An 11,124-nucleotide genomic window follows, 5' to 3' on the forward strand; every position below is an offset into this window, starting at 1 on the left:
TTACAGTGACACCAAACCTGTTAAACCTGAATCCGGGATTCAATGCAAAAGAAGAGAGACATCCAAGTGGGTATCAATAAATTACATTAAATGTAACCCTATATTGGTTACACCTACTTGGGTTGTCAGTTCAGATTTGAAGAGATCATTTTAAGACGTTGCCATTTTTGGCGGTACAAGATGTACACATGAGTCCTATTGAAAGGTGATTTTGTGCCCCGTGTGATGAGAGAATCACGGTCAAGCATGTCCTGCTTGACTGCATTGATTCTTCCATCTCAAGGGATCAATATTTCTAATCAGTATCAATGAATGATCTTTATCACAGTATTAGTTTACGTTTAATCATTGTTGTTTTTTTATAGGAAATTGAATTAATTGACAAATTTTGATGTATATAGTTAAATATCTTTATAAAGTCATGATATATTTATTATACCATGGCGATGCCCTCGACAGGGGTTGAAGTAACGTAAAATGATTGCCCAGCCAAGTCTCTCAAGGTATGTTTATATCTACCAATTGTTTTTATTATCGAAGTATATTTGTTCCTTTATTTGACGGCTAAATAGGGATAGCCGGCTGTAGGGATAGCGTAAATGCGGCTTGGGTCCATGCAGGTAGCAAAAGGTCCCTAGTGTGGTGATCTACCTTCAACTGTTTGCGATTAATAGTCAATTTTTACATTGTATTGTTCAAAATAGTTTTCTTCTTTTAAAGATATATCCTAGCTAGTTTTTACTCTTTATGTGATAGCCTTGTTGTTTTACTGTAATTTGCCAACATATGTCAGAGGAAACTTTATTTCTCATCAATGTAAACCTTGTTTTAGTCACGATATGACTGAAATACTGCCAATGTGACAAATAATCTTAACTCACTCAAACTCGAGTATGAGGAGTACATGATTCCGTAAAATCGTCAATGTCAAGTAGTCTATAAATAGTCAACATCAGCAGTGTCTGAACACTAACTATTGTTTGTGGGAAGGTGTTCGAAATCGGTGTAAAATCAGTTAAAAACTTGAACACTCAGATGATCGAAACATTTGATTGTGCACTTCGTATATGGCTGTTTTACTGAAAATAGAAACTTACGACATATCACATATCCACTCATGGATATATTGTAACGTGCCAGTTTACCATATATTTGAAGGAAACCAGATACATGTGTAATGTTTAGAATGGATAAATATTAATTACTTGTGGAGATTGGAAAATATTTTATATCTTGGATTACTTCGTGCAGATCATGATTATGATTCATTGTGATCATTATCCGTGATCATGATTGCGTCAACACGTTTCCCAAATGACAGATGAGCATACTGACATACTTTGCCCATCAAGTTCTGTCCATCCATACAAATTTACTGACTTACATTGTCCATTAGGCCATGTACATGCATACATATTTACTGGCATAGCTAATGTTACCACTTCATGTCTTAAAACTGGCTGACGTCCAGGACGGAAGTAAAGGAAGCAATCCGATTGGTTCACGTAACGCTTTCCTCAGTGAGTGAATGGGTTGGTTTTACGCCGCTTGTATCAAATTGAATATTCCAGCAATATTGGGGAGGAGAGAGAGAGAGAGAGAGAGAGGAGGGTGTGTGTGAGAGAGTGTGTGTGAGTGTGTGTGTACGCCAGAATTGGGCACCACACAGTGGGGAATAAAACCTAGGTCTTCGGTGTGACGAGCGAACGCTTTAAACCACTAGGCTACCCTTCCGATCCTCGTTTTCCGGGAGATGGGAGGTTTGGCATTAACATGTGACATATACATTTGTTGTTTCCTTGCCTGGGGATCTGCATTTAAGGGGACACAGCTCGTAATAGGAATAATGTAAAAACGAAACTGAAATATCTCATTAAAGTGTACAAAATATGTATTCCTCTGAAAACCGATAATCTCCTAAACATACAAAAATCAAAATCAGTTTTTCTAATTATAAGAAAGCTTTACTTCAAAATCCATTGTAATCCAGTACGACTATTACACAAGCATGTGTCGATGAATCGTGTCCAACTGGTGATTACAGGTGTTTGCGAAAAAAAGACCACCGTAGCCATGCAAAAGACCCTATAAAACCGATAGCCACCGTAACAACTTTATCAATGACGAGGCGCTCCTGAACGTTGAGTGAGTATGGTTTTATAAAATCACTGTGGGGACACCACTAGGCTCACACACTTGTACCCACCGGAAGTCGTCGCCGTCAACTTTAAATATATAAAATCATAGTTCAGGGCTTATTTTAATAATAGTTCAGGGCAAAAGTGTACTTTATTATACTATACATGAGGGTAGACCGAACTGTATTCTTAATTCTAAGATGCTTCGCTAAAAGATCAAAGACACGGACAGTCAACGTTTTTCGCATGACTTCACACTGTATTGTCGTCACTACGCCATGCTCATCTGTCCCCTCGTTATCAAACGTAACCGTGGTACAGACGTCACGATACATGTCAGTTGTCATCGCCTCGTACAGTTTCCTTCAGTAAACTACTCCGCAGCACCCCGTTTCTTGGTTTGCAGTTGCTTCACTCGGCAAACATCACTTGTGGGAACATTACGTTGAACCTTTCCCGACTTACAGTTAAATAGTGACACGGTAAACAAAGCCTATGCCCACAGCCCCACAATGCATCCGTGGAATGTCGGGTGACTAGTACCATTGGTCTGGGATATCATGGATGTGTGTGGACATTACCCATTCGACAAGACTGTCGTTGCCGATTGCTGTGCAATCAAGACTGAATGGACTTCATTCCAGAAAAGACTCGATTCGTTTAAAGACTGGCCAGTGCAGATGAAACAGAGTCCTAGTCAAATGGCTCAGGCAGGATTTGTGTACTTAATCAGAGGGGACGCTTGCAAGTGTTTTCAATGTGGTCTCGTTCTCAAGAACTGGGAAGTAGATGATGATCCCTGGGCCGAACATGAAAAATGGTCTCCTGATTGTCCGTATTTGGCCCTGGTGGGAGTACCTCAGAAAGAGGTGACCCGTTGGTGTAGTCATGTGGATTTGCAACCAAGAGTGTGATGTAAAATGTGTGACTATTGGAAATAAATCAATGTTAAGAGTATGTCTGCCTTGGTTGTCTATGGATAGTATAAATAGAGGTTGACTCAAATACTAATCTCACTGAGATCCCAACCACGATAAGAGTTTGTTTGCTAGAAATAGTATGGCTAGGTACGTGTTAAAACATTACGAATTTTTAAGGTTCATGTTAATGTTTCAAGACATTGAGGAGATTCGACAAGACATCTTAGAAATGAACAGAGAACAGATTATCGCCATCAATGGTATTATCAATAGGTTATTAAGGGAAGATTACCAGTGACTCGATATGAAAGGCGTCGTTTCCTGAGGAAAACTGATAGAAATAACTATCTAGCGGTGTTACGAAGATTAGTTCACCCTGTGGACGACAGACAGTAGGTGGAAGAGTCTTTTGCCAGTAACATGCCAATCGTAGCATTTGTTTTGAAACCACAGTTTGTCAATGCACTTAGAGATGAGGCCATTCAAAATGCCTGGTTGTTTGACAGAGCATCGGCTTAGTATGTTTGGTACACCGGTTTAGTTTCTCATAGTAGTGCATCCGAAACATCCTGGCAGCGATGTTGAAAGCTATACCAAGGTCAATGAAGATATCTGTATAACAGGCCACAAGGGCTATCTAACTTTATTTAGCCGTGGACCAGCGACAGTGACGCATCACCTCAGACCGCTCCGTTTTCATCATGAATAATCCACGATACAAACTCTTCGTACCCGATGCGAAAAATGGACACGATTTTACATGCTCAGGGCTGAAGGGAAAGGAGACCCTTATCATTCTATAACACGTGGAGGAGAAAAATCTGCCATGTTGTCTGTCGATCGATATTTGGAACTGTATGATCCAGAGTGGAAGAAAGACAAACAAAACCAGAAACCACAGAGCAGCCTAAGATTAATTTCGTTACCCCTACTCAACAAGTGGTCGAACAAGCCAAGGCTCTTATTCAGATGCAGCAGAAAGGGAATCTAAAGTTGGAAGTTCCTCCCAGTTTCCCATGAAGAAACGGAAGACGACTTTTAGATAAAAGCAGTCTAGGACATGGTTCCTGCCATTTAGACTCGGACCACCATGCAGTCAACAACGTGTCCTGTGTGCTATCAGCCGTTTTTCCAGAAGGGATGCCATGCTTGAGACATCTCAGGAATCAACACAGACAAGCAATGCAGCCCCCAGCCAGCCTCCACCACCACCACCACCACCACCACCACCACCACCACCACCACCACCTCCACCACCATCTCCACCTCCACCTCCACCTCCACCTCCACCGTCAGCACCAACACCACCACCACCTATGATGCCACCAGTGCAACCACATGTGGGTGCTTTGGAAGAATGTAGACTGATTCACCCCTTCACCATGATTGTCTCAGGGCCAACCTCCTGTGGGAAAACCTACTTAGTGAAACAGATCCTAGAAAGGATGAACATTAAACCTTATCCTGAACGTATTATATGGCTCTACAAACGATGGCAGCCCTTGTATAATGCCATTCAAACCCATGTTTATCCCTATGTGGAATTTCATCAAGGCATTCCTTCTGATCTCGAAAAGGATGCATTTCTAGACCCCATGTGGTGAGCGTGGTTATCCTCGATGACTTAATGTCGACAGCGAGCAAAGATCCACGCATTACAGATCTGTTTACGGAAGGAAGTCATCATCGTAATCTCTCAGTGATCGCCTTGAACCAGAATTTGTATTTCAGTAAGGATCCCACACAGCGAAGAAACTGTCATTATCTGCTTCTGTTCAACAACCCTATCGATCAACAACCCATCATGACTTTGGCGAGGCAAATGTATCCAGGTAACACAGACCATTTCATGGAGCCGTTTCAAAGGGCTACCCAGAAGCCTTATGGCTACTTGTTGGTTGATCTAAAACCCCAAACACCTCCCCATAGGCGTCTTTGTCCCAATGCATTCAGTTTAAAGGACACCTCCAAGCCAGGACAGTTCAGTCCGAGTTAGATGTTCAGCGTGAGCGAACGTGTGAAGAAAACCTCTCAACCATGCCATCTTGTGATGACTGTGGACTCATGTTTCAAGATGTGCAAGATTTGCAAAAACACAGAAGAAACTGGTGTCCCGAAAAGTCTTCAGTGGGTCCTCCTGGGATACCCCAAGTGAAAAGGCAGTGGGTGGAAGACAACAACTTCTCACCTGTGAAGAGACCACGTCCTCTGGTGGACTGTGACTATTGTGGTCAAGTGTTTAGCACTAACCATAACTTACAAAGGCATTTACCACGATAAACAATGTCCTGAAATGGAAAATGAGGACGATGATGTTGAATCATTAGCGATGTCACACACAACAGGAAAAGTAAGATGGCTGATCTGGAAGAGCAAGGTATAAGACAAATGTATTCACGTACGCGTGAGCTGAATAAAGACTTTTGGATGAGAAACGACAGCTGTACATAAAAGAGGTTTAAACGAAGACATGATTCAAGCCAAACTGAACAAATTGATGTGGAGCACGTTTAAAGAGACGTATGCCCGATTTATTACTTATCTGTACCATATGCAGTATGGTCCAAAGACACAAGGAATACTGAAACAAGTAAAAGACACAAATAATATGTATCATGAAGTGATTTCAAAATTGTACCAATATAAGTCTTGGGTCGAAGGCATGACCGAAGATGAAGACATAACATCTGATGAAGAGAGTGAAGGGCAGGTGGATGATGATGAAGGGTAATAAGACAACAGATGTAAAGTAGGCATTTGGAGAGCTCCTATCCTAATGTCTACTCATTCGAAACAGAGCTAATAAACAATGAAATCTGTATATCTCTCTTGTTTCTTAATGTATTGTACCTCTGGGTTACCCTTCAGTAACTCATGCTTGTCGTAGAGGCGACTAACGGGATCAGTGGTCAGGCTCGCTGGTTGACACATGGCATGGCGTGGTGTAGAATGACGCTCATGCTGTTGATCACTCGATTGTCTGGTCCAGGCTTGATTATGTACATTATGTACAGACCACCTCCATAGAGCTGCTGAGAGTGTACTTGACTCACTGAATGTATTGCTGTAGGATTGACATAAGACAACTCTTGTGCAATTCTTGGTTTTTATAGTACCAATTTCAACCCTATTTCACTGAATCCACAAATATGTTTAACCTCCTCATACTAGTATCAGACATACAAGTTTCAGTTTAAACGTCATTCCTGTTGATTGAATACAAGATAACCACTGTTTCAGTTCATGGTATTGAAGATAGCCACTGTTACAGTTCATTGTATTGAATACACCAACAATTTTAATGATCTGTAATGAATATATTTATATATATATAAACGGTTTATAAATACATAAGCTATTACAAATGGTCACTAGTGTTGTAAAGCCATTTTTGGTCTACAAAGCCGTTTTGGACATGTAGCCATTTTGAGTCAGAACCGTTTGCGAACCGGTTTGATAGACCCGTTTGCGATCAGTTTGACAGAACCGGTTTTAGGTCAGGGCTGTTGGCGCCAAGATTTAATGCTCTTTGTTCACTGCCATGTGCAGCCGGTATGTTATTGCTGTGCGTGTTTAGGTATTCTGGCGGTTTCATGATCGTTTAAAACAGCACAGTAGGTGTGCAATTTATGTGATGGATCATTCTCTATTCTAATTTGTGAGTATTTTTGCGTATGAACGTATTGTGTGAATAATGTTGTTGACGACATTATCGTGAGTACACATGTTAACAATGCGAGTACATCTACACACTAACATTGGTTTTATCAAGCTATAGTTTAGAAAAACGATGAATCTAGGGAAAGGTTCTGATTATGATTGGACTGTGTTTATTGTGTTGGGATTTAAAGATTCGTGGCATATGGGAGTCATGTCAACTTTCTATCGGTCGTATCCTGTGTGTGTATCGGGCTGTGTTTATTCATGTGATTGTGTGTGAGTTTTAAAGTAGGCTCATGGCATATGTGAGTCATGTGTAATCAACTTTCTATAGGTTGTATTCTGTATCGGGCTGTATTTATTCATATGATTATGTGGGATTTTAAAGTAAGTTCATGGGATCTACATGGGATACTTTGGTGAGAAGCATGCTGTGTGTGATTTCGCTTTGAGTTTCAACATTTTACTCAGTTTTTTTCATCGGCGGGCATGGCTAGGACTTTGTTATTTGTTTAAATCTATTTATTTATCATTTTTTTTCAAAATGGCGGCGGGGGACGCGGTCTATGACCTGGTTTCTTCAATGGACGTGAAGGCCGTCATGCTTCTCGGTTCATTGAACGTAGGGAGAGGCAATGTTATGGTAGAATGAACATGACACACCTCACTCGGAGGCTGTCGCAAATTAAAAGAAAGTATTAACGTGGACACTCGGTAACATGTATTTGAAGTTATTTATTTTCCTCCATTATACGCTTGTTTTCTTAATCCTCATGCTTGGGTGGGAGAGGATTCCCTTCCGTAAACATAGCTTTGAATGGCTGTAGGCCGGACTTACGGGTGGGCAAATGAGTCATTCATTGTTGGAGTACAGTATGAATCAATCTGTTTCTTCACATGAATGGGTTACTTGTTCCAACCCTCTAAACATCACGAATTGGTACCTATGGATGTGTTATTCCCTGATGTCATTCATATGGATATGATGAACAGAGGTAAGTTGACTTCATGTACACTTTATCCCCAACACTCGTTCAATCTGATGATGATGTAAATCTTAATCTGTGTTACAATGTATTCTGTGTTATAAGATATGGACTGAAGGTAGGACGTTGTATACATTTGAATTTCACATTTTAATAGTTATAGTTAGTCAGACGGGAATTGATACTGCGATAACGGGCGCTTGCTTTGAGATAAAGAAATACACTGGTAGTATAATGTGTAGTCACGCCAGTGTATAATCCAAAGATGTTTTGTAATCCAGTGAGAAATATCCACAATGTTTAATTACTCCACAGATGTATAGTTGAGAGGCTGATGAAAATATATATCCAGTGAATCACACAGTATAATCCAAGGTTGTTTAGTAATCCAGTGCACACAGTATAATCCAATGAGAAATGCACTCTGGTATATCCACAATGTGTGCAATCACTTGAATGTATATGCACTAATGACTTCAGAGACTGAGTATGACATGAGGCTTTTTTTGTGGACTTTATATACCCACCCGAGTTTAAAAATAGAAACACCAGATGTTGATATGAGTCATGGTCTAAATATAGACTTTTCTAAAAATAGAAACAGCAGGTGTTGACATGACTCATCATCTAAAAATAGCCTGTTACCAGGGGCCTATTCTAAAAATAGATTTTGACCCTATAAAGGCCCTTATACTACTACTAGTCAGCTAGAACAGCGCGTTAGTTAGCCCTGAACGAGGATTGTTACTTTAGATAACCGTCACCGTCGTTTTTCTGTAAACTTTGGTTTCTGCTTTAGATTTATCGTCGGTAAGTATCAGATTTGGCTCTTAGAAAAGGTCACTTTACTCCAACATATTGTGTACTTAAACTATAATCAGTGTTTATAACTCCCAAAATTCCAAGCCAGACAGCCGGACTGGTCACTTTAAAAAATAGCCAGTCCGGATACAAACTTGCCTGTCCGGTTTTCAACAATAAGCTGACAGGCTACTTTTGAAATTTAACCTTCCGAGATGACGTTCGGACGGCCGGGAATTGTAAACGCTGCTACAATAGGCAAATGTGTACTTTATTGCACCATACATGTAGGTAGAGCGAACTGTTTTTCTTATGCAGTGTATCCTCCTACCTTTCGGTAGGTGCCACGGAAGTTAGTTCATGCTTGGTGCTGCCATTAATAGAAATTAGAAACGTTCTGTTAAATAAATCCCATTTTTTTCAGTGTCCATTTAGTGGATTCGATAACTTAAACCATATATGAGAATTACCTTCATTCCTGTTCATCAGAAACCACTTTCATAACTTAAAAAGTAAAACAATTGCCAAACGGTTGAGAAAATAACGGTTGATAAAATACAAACCACCATTCCAACAGCTGAAAGCTTCAGATTGCTGCAGAGCTAACACCAAAGCAAAGTTTTCTTCATCAATGGTGGGATAATTTCTATAATTTCTCATAATGCATCACTGCACCGGGTCAGTTCAAGGACCAATGCCACCAGCATCTATTTCCAAGGTTTCTCAAAATATGGTGCTTGATAACAGGATAATTCACGAGCATGGGATCATTTTTCTCAAAGCAGTCTGCAATTAATGTCCCAAACAAATTTCAGTCGTTTGCCCAGCAGAGTTGTGGGAAGGCTGCCCAAGTGAAACATTTTGACCAGAATTATGGAAGTAACCAGCCATTCCCAGAAATTCACACCTTGCTAAATTCACACCCTGCTGATGCAGGTAGCAAAAGCACTGTAAATCCCCATGGTCCCTAGTATAGTGATCTTACCTTCAGTTGCTGGCGATCTATAGCCCGCTTTTATATTGTGTTGCTTTAACATGATTTAACATGTTACACTGAACTCAAACTAGTTTAATTAATTTGTGCTAAAAAGTCGTTATACTGTCCTTCGCAGACAGGTTTTTAAATAAGTCTTCTTAGTAGATAACTTTTTGTCGTCACGATATGGCTGAAATCATATGCAGCAATCCTCCGTCCAATTTCCTCCCAGAATGTTCAAGGGAGCCATATGTTAATGTTGTTCTGAGCCAGATAATCCATCGACACCTTGCTGTGTGAGGGCTGCAAACGTCGCTGGTGGTGTTGATTCCAGCAGCCCGAAGACGACGCCTAGTCGTATCGCTTGGCACTGCTCCCATTGACCCAAGAACTAAGGCTGCTGTTACTGTTGCTGCTTGAGTTCGGTTCCTTAGATGAGTGACCTGGATGAACCGATCTTGCGCATGAGTTGTCACTCGTTGCCGTCCGGTACGGGGACGATCAGCAGCAACCCCGGTTTGCTGATGACGTTGAGCAAGTCGTGTAATGGTGGTAAGATGACGGATTTGTCTAGCAACAGCTGTTGCAGAGCTACCTCCTTGCAACTTTCCAATGGCAATTCCCCTCTGCTAAATCGTTAGTCTAGGTATCGTTTATGTGGCGTGCACACCTCCTAGCATCAATACTGCACTGTTTTTGACACAATCCTTTATAAAGGATACCTCAGAGTGAAAGGCATGCTTTCCATCCAGAACCGTCGATGCACGTGCAAAAACTGTGGTTTTGCTGCACTGTTGTTGTGTTTGTGCGAATGGTTCGAAGGCCGGGTGGGACAACTTGGGAATGGCCAGCGAGTCCTAACTTGACACATAGAAGGAAGCGAGCTACAAAGACATATTTTATATCATTGGAAAGATGTCGGGGAGATGAACTCAAAAAGTTCATGTGCCAGTGCGCGCACGTGTTCATAAGCTCACAAATGGGCTCTGAAAATGCATTTCTGCAGAAATTACTGGCAGAATTAATTTTTTCCGCAGAAATTTCTGGCAGATTTTTTTTTTACCATAGAAATTTCTGGCAGAAATTTTATTTCCGGCAGAAATTTCTGCCAGAAATTTTTATTTCACTACCAGAATTGTCTTAATTGAAAAATATTAGACACCATTTTAGGATAATTCAATATGGACTTTATTTAAATGATGTTACTTTCTCCTGTAAACAACTTCAAGTTTGAGGGGATAATGGTTCCCAGAAGTAGATCGCCGCACAAATCTTACAAGGCATATTTTAACATCTTATCAAGACGAAATGAAAATAAAAATAATATGGTGATTTTTTTATACATCTTTTATTCACGTTCTGTATAACATGAGTTTCACTGGACGAAGTTACAGTCATTTCATGTTAGACATGAGCCCTGTTGCCAAATGTTTCAGAGATAGATCCTCTCGGAGAAATATGTGTCCTATATATATATATAAATATTTGTCAGGGTTGAGATTGCGATCTGATCGGAGATTCTACCAGTAGAGACTTCGCAGTCTTTACCAGTATCCTACTAGTAGAGATTGAAATCGGATCCTACCTGTCAGATCCGATTCTACCAGTACAATTTCCAATTCAACTGGTAGAAACCCTGATTG

Source organism: Haliotis rubra, unplaced genomic scaffold, assembly GCF_003918875.1.
Source record: "Haliotis rubra isolate DU_JTF1 unplaced genomic scaffold, ASM391887v1 Scf1014, whole genome shotgun sequence".
NCBI classification, from domain to species: Eukaryota; Metazoa; Mollusca; class Gastropoda; order Lepetellida; family Haliotidae; genus Haliotis; species Haliotis rubra.